Genomic DNA, 13186 nt, shown 5'->3' on the forward strand with positions numbered 1-13186 from the left:
TAGAGGTAAGAAATCATTTATTTTACATTGAAATTAGTACAGTTATATGTTTAAAGTTAATCCACTGAGCTGAGGGCTATATCATAGTATTTGTGCTCCAAGTCTGGCTTTAGATTTTTAACCTACTGCAATCATAAGCATTTTTTTTCACCTTTGCAAGATAACCTTTCATTTGAGGTCAATAATCAAATCTACAGTTTCCTCTATTTACATAGGGAGCTGAAAAGTAAATGGATTTAAACTACACAAGACTCATATTTGCACTTTATCATTCATAACCTCAAAGGTATGATCTTGACCTACAATCAGACGACTCCAAGGAACAAGGTCAGGAGGTAGACCAGGAGTCTGAATCCAGAGAGAAAAGATTACAACTGGAGGAGACTCAGCTCATCAAAGCCAAATTAGCTATGTTGTCAGAGTTTTAATAATTGATTTTTTCACATCTTTTTCCTCACAAAAGTGTTATTTGATGTTATTTAATTGAATTAAAAATGAACGCATCTGTCTATTCAACAAACACATATGGGCTGCCTACCTTGCACCAGGCCCTCCCCTAGGAACTGACAAAATCCCTGACTTTATGGAGCTTTTATTTTAACCAGAGGAGATTGACCTAGAGGAGGAAACACCGATACTCAACAAATAAAAAGGAGAAAACAGACAATACGTGAAATGATTTTAAGCGCTATAGAAACATTTGGAACCTGGTGTATCAGGGTTGCTGGGGTCCAGGTGGCAAGCTCTTCTATGTGTGGTGGTTAGGAAACGCCTCACTCCTTGGTGACATTTAAACAGAGGTCTGAAGGATAAGAGGGGGTAAGCCTTGCAGACAGAGGAGGAAAGTTTTCCAGGCAAAGGCAAAAGCAAGAGCAAAGATATTCAAGCAGGAAAGTGCTTGGCATGTTTGAGGAAACTACGCTTGGGCCAGAGTGATGGAGAGCAGTGAGTCGGAGATAAGAAGAATATGGACAGCAAAATACTGACAGTCCTTAAAAGACTATGGTAATGACTTTTGTTTCTGCTCTGAGTAAGATGGGAAACCATCTGAGGCACAGAACTATTCATTATTAAAGCAATCTCTCCAGCTATTCTGTTAGGAAGAGCCAGGACTCACTGATGGATTATATGACGGTAAGAAGAAAAAATAAATGAAATAAAAAGGAAGCAAGGATGATTCGAAGATGAGTTCTAAGGAATGAGCTTTGGGACTTATTACTTTGAAATGTCTTTTGGACAACAAAGGGGGAGTGTTAAGCTGGGAGCTGGGTATACAAACGTGAAGTTAGGAAGAGAGGTCTGGCCTGGAGATATAAATCCATCGGTGCAGAGATGAATAATTTAAAGCCTTGAAACTACAAACATCAGCTAGGAAGAGTGGATGGAGAAGATAAGAGATCCAAGGGCTGAAAACTTCAAACTTTCAAATTTCAAAATTCAGAGGTCCAGGTGATCAGTGAGAAGCAGGCAAGGAGACCGAGGTAAGTGGTCCAGAGGAAGATAAAGAGAGTATGGCGGTCCATAAGCCACACTTTGAAAGTGGCTCTTGAAGGAACACTGCTGATATGAGAATTTTTTTTTTCTGTTGGAAACATTAGCAAGTTGATGTCTAGTTATATTTTTAAAGATTGGTTTGATGGAGGGATATGTGTGAAAGCCTGTTTTGATTGATTTACAGAGGTGCCTGAGTGAACACACGGAGAGCCCAAGGCCACTAAAAGGAATTTCATTACACAGTTGCCATGAGACCAGGGGACATGCACCATGCAGGGTCACCTGGGGGAGCCTCAGTCTGTCAGGAGGCAGAAGGAGTGAGAGGAAAACTTAGTCCAGAGTCTTTATTGGTGTTTTCACAGAAAGGAATGGGTGAGGCTGGGCAGGTACCCTGAGCAAGCTTGGGATTGACTAGTTGGAATACTTTTTGTGGGCTCTGGGCTATAAGGATGGTCTCTAGCTGTCCAGTACCTTGCCCAATGGTAATTTAGGGCAAAGGAAATGCTGGCTTGGTGTGTGAGTTTGATAAAGGAAGAGGTTGGGGATATGGGCTCTGGGTTGGGTGGTCTGTATATGAAAGGCACTCATGGGGGAGTGGTTTGCATCTGTAGGAATCAGCAAACCCTGAGAGGGGCAGTTCCTCCCTGGGTCCACAAGGGCCCTGATTGTCAAAGCATCATAAGATACAGAAAGTAGAAAATATAATTAATACAAAGCTTCAGTGGAGTCTCTGAGAAGAGTCATAGGAGGGTGAAAATTGGAGAAACACTTTCAATGAAAATCTCTCTAAAGGTAGAACAGAGAAATGGGAAAAAAGGAAGTGTATTTTTCTTATTATGGGAGAATTTACATTCTGTTTCTATGCTGATGGTAAAGATCAAGTGAAGAAGGAAAAAATGTGATAATGCACTGATCCCAGAAGTGTATATGCTGACTTTGAATCATGGATAATTTATCTGTGATTACAGGAGGTGGGGGGCAGCGTGCATAGGCAAAGGTGCAGGAAGCTGAGTGAGTGTGGGAACAGATGGAGTTTTATTCTGATGGATTCTATATTCTCAGTAAAATTGGAGGTAATCTCATGAGCTGATAGTGCAAATTATAGAGGAACCGTAAGATTGATGAAGACAAAAGATATGACATAACTGTCTAACAGAGTGGGATAGCAATTGAACTTGGAAAATACATTGTTTGCCAGAAGACACTAAGAACCTACTTCTTATTAGTATTTACAAGACTGAAGTGGACCATGTGTGTATTTTTTCTTTACCTATATTTGGTCTTACAGAACCAGGTAAAAAGTTTGTGGATTAGTTGGATTCAACCAGATCTGAAGTTTTTTCCAAGTGAACAGAACAAAAGAATAGTGTTAAGAATATATGCAAGGAAAAGATTATGATAATGGGCCATTAAACCTGTCTGTGTGAAAAGAGCAGTAAAAACATGTGTGGCAAGAGGAACAATGAAAAACTGGATCACAGGTGACGGGTTTTCACGGGCTCAAGGAATCAATATTTATGAAGCACTTACCTACTATTTGTAACACCCTGCTAGTACTCTTGGAGATTAAATAATCAAAGAAAATATGCCCCCCTTCAAGGATTTTAGAATTTAATAGAGGAAAGAAGTATCATAATGTTTTGTTCATGATAAATTTATTGAGCTTCTTTTATACCACATTATTCTATGTATGGTTAGCTATGGAATACAGGAAAACATTCAGGTTTATTCATGTAAAAATAGTAAGATATAAAGCAACTACCAAAATACAAACAGTAAAATCACTTACCTAATTTAAGCATGAGGTTATTTTTTTTTTTGCTTCTGGTTTTTATTTTTCCAGATTATATCAGAAAACACAGAGGGAAACAATATTCTCATAGTATATTAGGCAACAGTGCTAGATAATACACTACTGAAAAGCAGTAAAAACATAGCCCCGGTAAATAAATACAGTATGTTGATTTGGTTGATGTATTCATTCTTTGTGTACTAGAAACACAAAAGGTTATCTATAAAATGTAATAACTGACTTGAACATAGTGTCTGGTTTGATATATTCTCTCAGTCACTAAAACTATAGAGAAATCCAATTCTGAAATAAAGTTCTACTTTTGGAAACCAAATGTTTTTCTTTGTTTCTTTGTTTGTTTTTATTTAACATCTTTATTGGAGTATAATTGCTTTACAATGGTGTGTTCATTTCTGCTTTATAACAAAGTGAATCAGTTATACATATACATATATCCCCATATCCTTTTCCTCTTGTGTCTCCCTCCCACCCTCCCTATCCCATCCCTCTAGGTGGTCACAAAGCACCCAGCTGATCTCCCTGTGCTATGCGGCTGCTTCCCACTAGCTACCTATTTTGCATCTGGTAGTGTATATATAAACATGATGTATTTTAAATCCATTAGACATTTAATAGAAAGCAGTTTCCTGCCACAGATTGAGGTGCTTTTGTGCTCCTCCCCACAGCATCACCAAGGTGAACTGGATATACATCTTCAGTATCTTGGCTTATGTCATTTTTGTACTAGAATCTCTCATGAAACCACACTCATGAGGAAGGAATGAGGACTTAGACTGTGTCTTAATCTAGTTTGAACACTCAGCACCCAGGACAGTGCCCACCGTATAACAGATGATGTTAAATATGGCATTGGGTAAAGGTAGCTAGCTTTCAATTTGGGAGGTAGTAACCTATTAACATCCACATCAGTATCAACACATCAACATCAATTTGGTGGATGGGGTTAGCAGCAATCTTGCAATCCATCCTCTCCCTTTACTAGGGCAATGCCCCTGGGAAAGACAGAAGGAGGGTACCTAGCAAATCTCCTTGTAAGCATGTTTATGATCACACTCCTGAGATATACAGTGATTGGCTACTAAGGGAGTACTTACCTAAGGAATGTTTGATCAGGATATATCTGTTTTATCTGGGATTGCTTAGGGCAAACGAAACCGGAATTTATGGATTTATGGGGAATAGCTTTCTGGCAAATATTCTTTAATTTAGATAAACATCTACATATAAAATGAAGGTGTTTCATAACCAGAACATCTCCTTTTTGCATATATAGCATACGTACATACACTACTTACGTACTTCATATGTTAAACCTGAACCAGGGCATGTCCTACTGCTGCCTTAGATAGCTGTGCTGTAACTCTCTGCTTCCTGCTTTTCCTGTGCCTCACAGTTACATATGTCCTTGAAACTATTACTAAATTTTCATAGTGAGTAAAATATTTGATTCTTTTGAGTCTGATTTTAGAATCTGATCTTTTGAATTATCTTAGTTATTTTTAAAGGCATGAGACTAAATGAAATCCATTGAATTAGATTATATGTAAGCATAAAACACTGAGGCTGGCCAAAAGTTAGAAATTAGAAATAGAAGGAAAATAACACCGAAAATAAATAATGAGATAGGAGGACCTCTGAGAGTTAAGATATCTAAGAAAAGAATAAATGTTTCAAGTAGGAGGGCGCATCATTTGTGTGGGATGCTACTAACAGTTCAGACAAGATAAACGCATAAAATGTTGCCTGGATTTGGTAACAGGAAAGTTATTGACACAAGTAGTTTCAATGCAGTGGTAGAGATTGAAGCCAAAGAGGAATTACTTGAGGAATGAATGGCAACTGTGGAAGTAGAATGTATTAAATTTACCTGTGAAAGCAAGTGGAGATATGCGCTGTAGCTGTTAGGGAATGTAGTGCAATGATTTGTTTTAGGTTTTGTTTCTCTTTCTAGCATGGAAGATACAACAAAATATAACGATAAAAGTGTGAGAAGGGATAACTCCAGGTGTAGGTCCCTGAGAAGATGGGGGGAAATGGGATCCAGACCAAGAACAGAGAGAACAGCTACCAATAGGCACAAAAGCATCGTTTTCACTGAAACTGTACTTGTAGCAGAGAACATCGGTGGGGGTATCTTACAGATTTCTTCCACGGTATTGGTAAAATTAAAATAATACATAGTCCTTGTTCTCAAAGTATTGGGTTGGCCAAAAACTTCGTTCAAGTTTTTCATAACAAATACGGAAAAACCCAAGTGAACTTTTTGGCCAGCCCAATTATTTCTAACTTAATCACCTTGGGCTGCTGTAACAAAATACCATAGACCAGGTGGCTGAAACAACAGACATCCATTTCTCACAGCTCTGGAGGCTAGAGACAAAGACCAAGGCAGCAACAGATTCAGTTCCTGGTGAGAACCTCTTCCTGGCTGGCAGGTGGTCACATTCTCGCGGTGTTCTCACGTGGCGTGGTGGAGAGAGAGCTCTTGTCTCTCTTGCTCTTTTCATAAGGACACTAATCCCATTATAGGGGCCCATCCTCATGTACTCCTAAACCTACTTATCTCATCTAAACCTAATTATTTCCCAAAGGCTCTGCATACCAGGCCACTGGGGGTTAGGGCTTTCACATATGAATTTGGGGGGGTGGGAGGGCAGGCACAAACATTCAGCCATAACAACTTTCATTCTTATAAATTTGGCAGAGAACTGTGTAATTACTGAACTAACCATATAAGTGGTTATATACACCAGGTGTACTAGAGTAAGATTATTTTGCTATTTAGATTACGTTTTAGGTTAAACTGAAAAGTTTAATTTTTTACTTATATTAAGTTATTTAGGTTAGGCTTAAAAAAGTTTTATTTAATTATTTTGAAATTTAATCCAATTACATTAAGTACATTTACAAAAATAAAACCACTCATAATGTTAGTGTTTGTTGCTAATATCAAACACTGTTACCGTGCTCCACACATTATGTCTAGATCTGCAGATATTCAAATTTAAGTGTTGTATGACTTGTTTAATGCTGTGAAATGTCAATGTACAGCTCTTGTAAATGCTGAACTAATTAACGATTACCTCTGGAATCACAAATAGGAGCACAAAAAGAAGCAAGGAAATGGAAGCACAGCACTGGTCTAAAGTGATATTTTATTACAAAGAATCTTGCCCATTTATGCATATGAGACGAAGGAGGTGACAAATTTCTTTTTTCTTGTCTAAGCCCTGCTGCTACTCACATCCTCCCTGACTTCAGAGTAAGGTCCATTCCAAAGTCGGCAGTGGCATGATACACAACACTTCCCCGAACTGGGGTTTACCTGGTCTTTGTTTTGCGTAGAGAGAATAAGAGAAGGATTTCCATTTTCCTGGGCCAGAGGAGTGTCAGTCCTGAGAGCAGAGGGTTAGGATCTGTCCAAGTTCAAGGACAGATCTTCAGTCTGACAGAGGCATTTGTGTTCCTTAATAAGTTATTTTGTGTCTATTTGTGGTATGTGGGGTCCTCTGAGTTGTGGAGCTCCGGGCAGAGGTCCCCATGCCTGAACCTGAGAGCACTACTGATGGGGTAATTCCACAAGCCTACCACCAGCTAAAAGGGAGACAAGGAAATCGGCGTTTCAATGGAGCACATCACTGTCCTCCGACTCTCACCCCCCAAAAAGTCATACTTCTGCTATTAAAGAGAATAAACACTGGGTGAGAAAATAAAGCTGTAAACCACAAAGAAATTACAATCAGAGACTCTCCAGCTGCCCAAATGTGAAATCAACATAGCAAAAGACAAAATCTCTACTTTAAAAACTCAGCTGCATGGGCTTCCCTGGTGGCGCAGTGGTTGAGAGTCCGCCTGCCGATGCAGGGGACACGGGTTCGTGCCCCGGTCCGGGAAGATCCCACATGCCGCGGAGCGGCTGGGCCCGTGAGCCATGGCCGCTGAGCCTGCGCGTCCGGAGCCTGTGCTCCGGAATGGGAGAGGCCGCGGCCGTGAGAGGCCCGCGTACCGCCAAAAAAAAAAAAAAAAAAAAACCTCAGCTGCAATTTGAACTTATAGCTGCTCTGTAGGCAGATTCCTCCTAAGGGGAAAACTTCTTGTATGTTTAAGAGAAGCATAATATGTTTGATTGATTAAAAAAAAAAAAGTTACCTATAAACATAGACTAAATAGGACACCTTCAATCAAAGTCTTTATATGCATATCAAATAAAAGGAATAACTATTCATTTTGAATATTTGGAAGACAGGTTTTAGGATAGAGAAAACTGGATGGAAGGAAGGTCCTCAGCACAGAGAACCTCAAGCCAGCTGCATGCTGAGGAAAAGAAGCCCAGTGATATATTCTCTGTGATGGACACAGGTGAAGAACCTTTAGAAAGGGATGCCTCATTCAACAGTGTTTGTTCTAGAAGGAGATTGGCAATTGGGGTAACAAGAATTTGGTGTCAGTGGGAATTCAAAGCAACATATAACCATGGAAATGCAAACGCTCAGAGTATTTGGGATGTTTGAGAAGAATGTAGCCTCCCCATAATGTAACACATGATATAGGAGTTCAAGCCATTCTATTAAGTTATTAAAGCAAAGTGGAGCCTCAGAGTTCAGGAGGAACTTGGAGGCCTCCAGCTGAGCAATATATGATGTACCTGAAAAGCACCTTTTAGCTTGAACTACACCACCAGCCACATGAATCCAAGCAGCCATTGAACTGTTTTGTGCCTCATTTCTTTTTATATGAAAGGATAATAATCAACTCTCCTTTAGAGGTTTGTTATAGAGAAAATGAGTTTCATTGGCCATACTGAAAGTTACCGAGTTAGATGGTGATTTGAGTAAGAATGGAATTTGTACACAACAATGCAATTACCCCAGAGTAAACAAACCAACATTCTCAGCAAAAGCTCAGCTGTGACATAGGATTATAAATGTTCAATTAATGATCACAAGTGTAAATGTTGACTTTTAAATATAAATAAATGTTGATTTTTAAATATAAAAGATTGAAATATTTTGACAAAATGTTACAAATCCAAAATCAAACAGGTGGGACCAGAGTTGTTCGCCCAGCTATGAACCAACATTAAAGAATATTTCGGTTCTTTGGTCCCATCAAAATTTAAGCTGGAGATGAAAATCACTGAACTGTTTTGTAAGTTCTAATAGTTCACCCATTTGTTTCTGGTGAAAGAGAAGACCACTGGATCATTGTCAGAAGAATTAGGTTAGGATCACATATCCAGTGCACCCCAGATGTCCCTTGACCTCCACTAGCCTCCTGGCCCTTATCTGTAAAATGGGAACATTGGTCTTTCACTGACAGAGTTATTGTCAGGAGTAAATGAGACAGTGTATGTCAGAGTGTCCAGCATAAGGCAGTAATATAGTCAAGGCTCAATGCATGTGTTTTCTAATATACTTTCTATTGGAGTCATGTTATTTTGGTTAAGCAGTTTAGTTTTTACTTGGATATACCCGGGCATTGAATCAGTACTCAATCATCTTTTTGATAGTTTTTAGGAAAATTATGTTATTCAAGAAAAAAAAATTCATGGAGTTTTTAGACCTTTTGCTTTGCAATATCTAATGATAGTGAATATTCAACTGTCACGTTCAATACAGTCTGGAAAATTTCTTGGTAGAAAGTGTATCACCTCATTAAGCAAGCCAATCTATCACCAACATTTGATCCCAACAAAGAGATAAGCAAATACAGAGTGATGGAGTTTCTTACCTGCTTCCCAATATATATTGTTCTCAAGTTCTGGAAACACTGGCAGCCCCTGGTTTTCCTCAGGGAATCACAAAGCTGTCCTCAGGCTCAGGTTGCCTTTCTCAGCTCATCACTAGACCAGAAGAGGTGAAATGAGATATTAAAGACCCCTTTACTTTCTCCCTAGAGCAAGTCTAATAAAGCAGGGAGCTCCCCATACTTTCTGCACCAGTGACAAAGGCATCCCTGAAACAAGGCTTTTCCACATCCACCTCAAAGCCAAGGGAGCCACCAAACATCCAAACGCTCCGAAGAAAACCCTTCCCCAAGCTAAGGTCATGGGCTCTTTGATGTTCCTGGATTCAGACTGTGTACGTTCCTAGTCCGAACTGTTCCCTCCTCTGAACTCTTCCCTCCTCCAAATTTTGAAATCATTCCTTTAGGAGGAAGGAAAAAATGTGCCACTTTTTCCAGGTCTTTTCTGGACAGTAACGAGTTCATCTCTGCCACCACTGTCCAGCGCGTGCCCCTTCCTCAGGTCAGGACCACGGCTCCCTTAGTGACTGATGACTTACATATAGCTTCCCAGAGCAGGTGGAATGTCGGCGATACACACGGCAATGGAGGTCCTGGCCAGGAGGTGGGGAAGTGCGCTCCCAAGGACCGTGCTCTCCCAGATGGGCTACTGGCGTGTCTATGACCTCCAGCTTCAGGGCTGCAAACAAGAAAACAAAGTGGGAGAGGAGGCTGCAAAGGCTTCCACCATGCTCTGTATTCTTGGGTCAAAAATAAAAAAATCAAGATCAGAGACTAATGGCTATTTACGGCTCTTTCAAATCTATACCGTCTTTAGAAGAAGAGACATAATTCTTTGGTAATGGCAGATTACTCGCAGAAATTAAAGAGGTAGAAAAAAACAAAAGCCATCTAATTTCAGCTTCTCATCCCAATTACTCTTCAAAGTTAGCAGGGTTTGACCCATCTCATTTTAGATTATTCCAGCACCTCACCTCATCACTTTTTTTTTTTTTTGAAACTATTTCTCACTTTAACATCCTCGCCTGCAGCACAATTTCTAATCTAGAGCCTAAAAATTTTCTTTTGCTTGGTGTCAGGCCGCTACCTTATTTATACCTCATTGTCTTTTTTCACACCAGGTGATTATAAAGTAGAACTTCAGGAGATGGCCAGCAGGTCACCACCTGATGACTGGAGATGGTGGGGTGGAGACAGAGCTCTGAGCCAGCTGTACACTATTTTCCTTATGAAGTAGATAATAATACTTAAAGCACTGCATCTGTCTCATTCCATTCCTACTCAAAATTTCCAAATGCTCTCGGTCATCCCCAGAATAAAGTTCAATCTGCTCTGCTTGGGATTCAAGGCATATTGCAAACTTGTTCCTAGTTCATGTTTCTAGCTGCGACTTCCACTATCTAATTATAAACAAGTAACAGACCAATCCCTTGAATTGTTTTCAAATAGTCTTTGTGGACTTTTGTTGTTGTTTAAGAATGTGCTTTTTCTGATTATAATGTTTCCTCAGTTTTAAACATACACAGTGAATGGCAAACAAAAAAAAAAGAAAAAAGAAGGAAGGAAGGGAGGGAGGGAGGGAGGAAGGAAGGAAGGAAGGAAGGAAGAAGAAAGGAAGGAAGAAGGAAGGAAGGAAGAAAGGGTGTCAAGGACACAAACTGCCAATTATCAGTGAGACAGAAATGCTTAGCATGGCTGTTAGTGGAAGAGATGTAAATTTTATCTCCAATAACATGCTAATTATTAAACTATCATATTCGTTAAAATTTTTTAAAGAATGTTATTTCATAAGTATATACAATTTCTTAGCTAACACCTTATTAATAAGTAATTTGCTTATTTAAATTTTTTCCCATTGTGCTTTTTCTCTCATCTCCCTGGGATACCTTTCTATACCAGGAAAGTCTGAAAGCAGCAATAGGTATGTGTGATGTGCCAAGCTGCCCTCCAGAATGTGTGAGCATCACCCCCACTCAGGGCTGGCTGCGAGCACAGTGGTGCATTACGTGCACTGCACAAAGTTTCCTGGCCAAAGAGAGTCTTGGGGGAGAGGAGAGTGGGGAGGCCAAAATTTTGGCCATGCTTTACTCGCCAAGACCCATGCCCTATTACAAGTCTGGTCTCTTTTCGTCTTCGTTGTTTTTATTCATAGCAACACTGAAACTCCCATCTTCTCCAAGGTCTCTGTATTAGTACTGGTTTCTGGGGTTGCATCATCACAAGTGGAATCTCAGTTCTCATTGACACAACCTCTTATTCTCTGAATATAGTGAATAATGTTTATATCAGGAAACTAGTAGGAAATGATTTTTGCATTCTAATTCAATTATATATTTTTCTTATACACAGCCCATTGTCCCAACATCATACATTGAATCATGTATTATTTTTAGAAAACTGCCTTTTACCATGCTGGATTTTATCCATATATGGTTTGATTGAATATCACTGTCATAATGTTTTATTATCCATTAATGACAACCCCACATCATTTTTCTTCTTTTAAAGAAGCTTTAGCCATTTTTACACATTATTCACATTACTTTTACTGATACATTTTGGAGTAGTTCAGTTGGAATTTTTATTGCAATTGTATTTATATTTACACTTAATTTTAGAAGAAATAAAAGATTGTATTCTGTTTGCCTTCTGGGAAAAAAGATTTCCTCTCACTAAATTCTATGTTTATGACCCTCGGTGATATCTCATACTTTTTTCATATAAGTCCTGCACATTTCTTGGTAAGATTACTTACGGGCCTTTTAAAATATTTTCTGTTTATTACTAGGATCCATTTTTTAAATTATATTTTCTAAGGGGTTATTGCTGGCATATAGGAAAGTTATTGATTTTTAAATAATTTTCAACCAGGCTACTCACATATATGTTTTTAACTATGTTAATTTTTCTGGTGCTTGCCTTGGATTTTCTGAACATACAGTTATATACTCTACAAGCATTATCCACAGAGTGAAAATGCCTAGCTGCACTGGGGTGGGCAGAGCTATTACACATCCAGAAACTCAAATGCTGATCTTCCCTCACACACCTCACCTCCAGCTTCTCTTCCCAAAGGCTAAATAACACAGCAGTTTTAGTGCAAAAACAAAACAGAACTCATGTCTGATGGCACACCTGTAATTTAGATTCACAGTAAGAACAGGTCTGGCTTAATGTAACTGTTGATAAAAACCACTGACAAATAACTCGAGCTTCCACAGTCTGCTCAGGGCCACTTACACTCTGTGTAAACAAAGGAGTGAGCTTCAGAACAGCAAGTCGATGAGGTGTTCACGTCCTCGGCAGTATTCTGAAAGCACCTTCATCAAGCATAGGGTTATAACAACTGTTACCACAATTCTGTTAATAACATCACGTCCTGCTCACCAGTCATCCTATGGCACCCAGTATAGGAGGAACACAGGAGCAGATGCTCCTGTATAAGGCATGGGCAGAGGGGGGGGGCCTGTCCAGGGTGCTGAACCGCACTCCCCATCACACACTTCAGAACTCACCGGAGAACATGAGCTAGCTGACTGGGAGCTATGTTGATGGATTACTCATCAAATCTTAGTACCAGCTCTTCAGTTGATCTGTTAGGTGATTTTGTGTTTCTCTGTGATTTTCATTGTGTATAAACTATGAATTATATTGATGGCTCCACTGTATTTGTAAACAATATTTTTCAAATAAAAACTTTTACCTTGGCATAGTAAGAAATTCCCACTGCACTCATGTAAATTCTCATATATCACTGCTCATGCCTCTGTTTGCAGACTGGACCACATCCTCATTTGTTTTCTAAGTACCTATTAGATGGAGCTCTTCAAGGGCAAAGATGGGCTCTTTCGATTTTTTGCATAGTATTGGAAACATAATAGGTGATCTAGGATTTTTGAAGAGAAAAGCAAGGCAAGACAACTCAAAGCAAAAGAAAATAAGGAAGCAACTGGCTAAAAACTGGCCAGGTATACAGATTCAACAGAAAAAAGAAAAAAGTTTTTATACCCTCATGCCCTCTTTTTTATCTTAACCATATTTACTTTGGGATATAAGAAATGAAAGCAAAGCATAGTTTCATGTGGTGATATTAAGCAGAGAATGTAGCTAAAGCCTTTGGACAATTTCTCCCAC

The 13186-nt window shown here is 39.3% G+C and overlaps 1 long non-coding RNA gene across 1 annotated transcript in view; it reads right to left on the reverse strand.

The window, feature by feature from the left end:
* Nucleotides 1-12963, reverse strand: part of LOC116755164 — a 44940-nt gene extending 31977 nt beyond the window's left edge. The window contains exons 1-3 of the long non-coding RNA XR_004350247.1: nt 12293-12963; nt 9592-9731; nt 9038-9149 (exon numbers count right to left, since the gene is read on the reverse strand). This is a non-coding gene — a long non-coding RNA (uncharacterized LOC116755164). The remainder of the gene's footprint in view (nt 1-9037; nt 9150-9591; nt 9732-12292) is intronic.
* Nucleotides 12964-13186: the final 223 nt, after the last annotated feature.

This window comes from Phocoena sinus, chromosome 6, assembly GCF_008692025.1.
Source record: "Phocoena sinus isolate mPhoSin1 chromosome 6, mPhoSin1.pri, whole genome shotgun sequence".
Lineage (NCBI taxonomy): Eukaryota > Metazoa > Chordata > Mammalia > Artiodactyla > Phocoenidae > Phocoena > Phocoena sinus.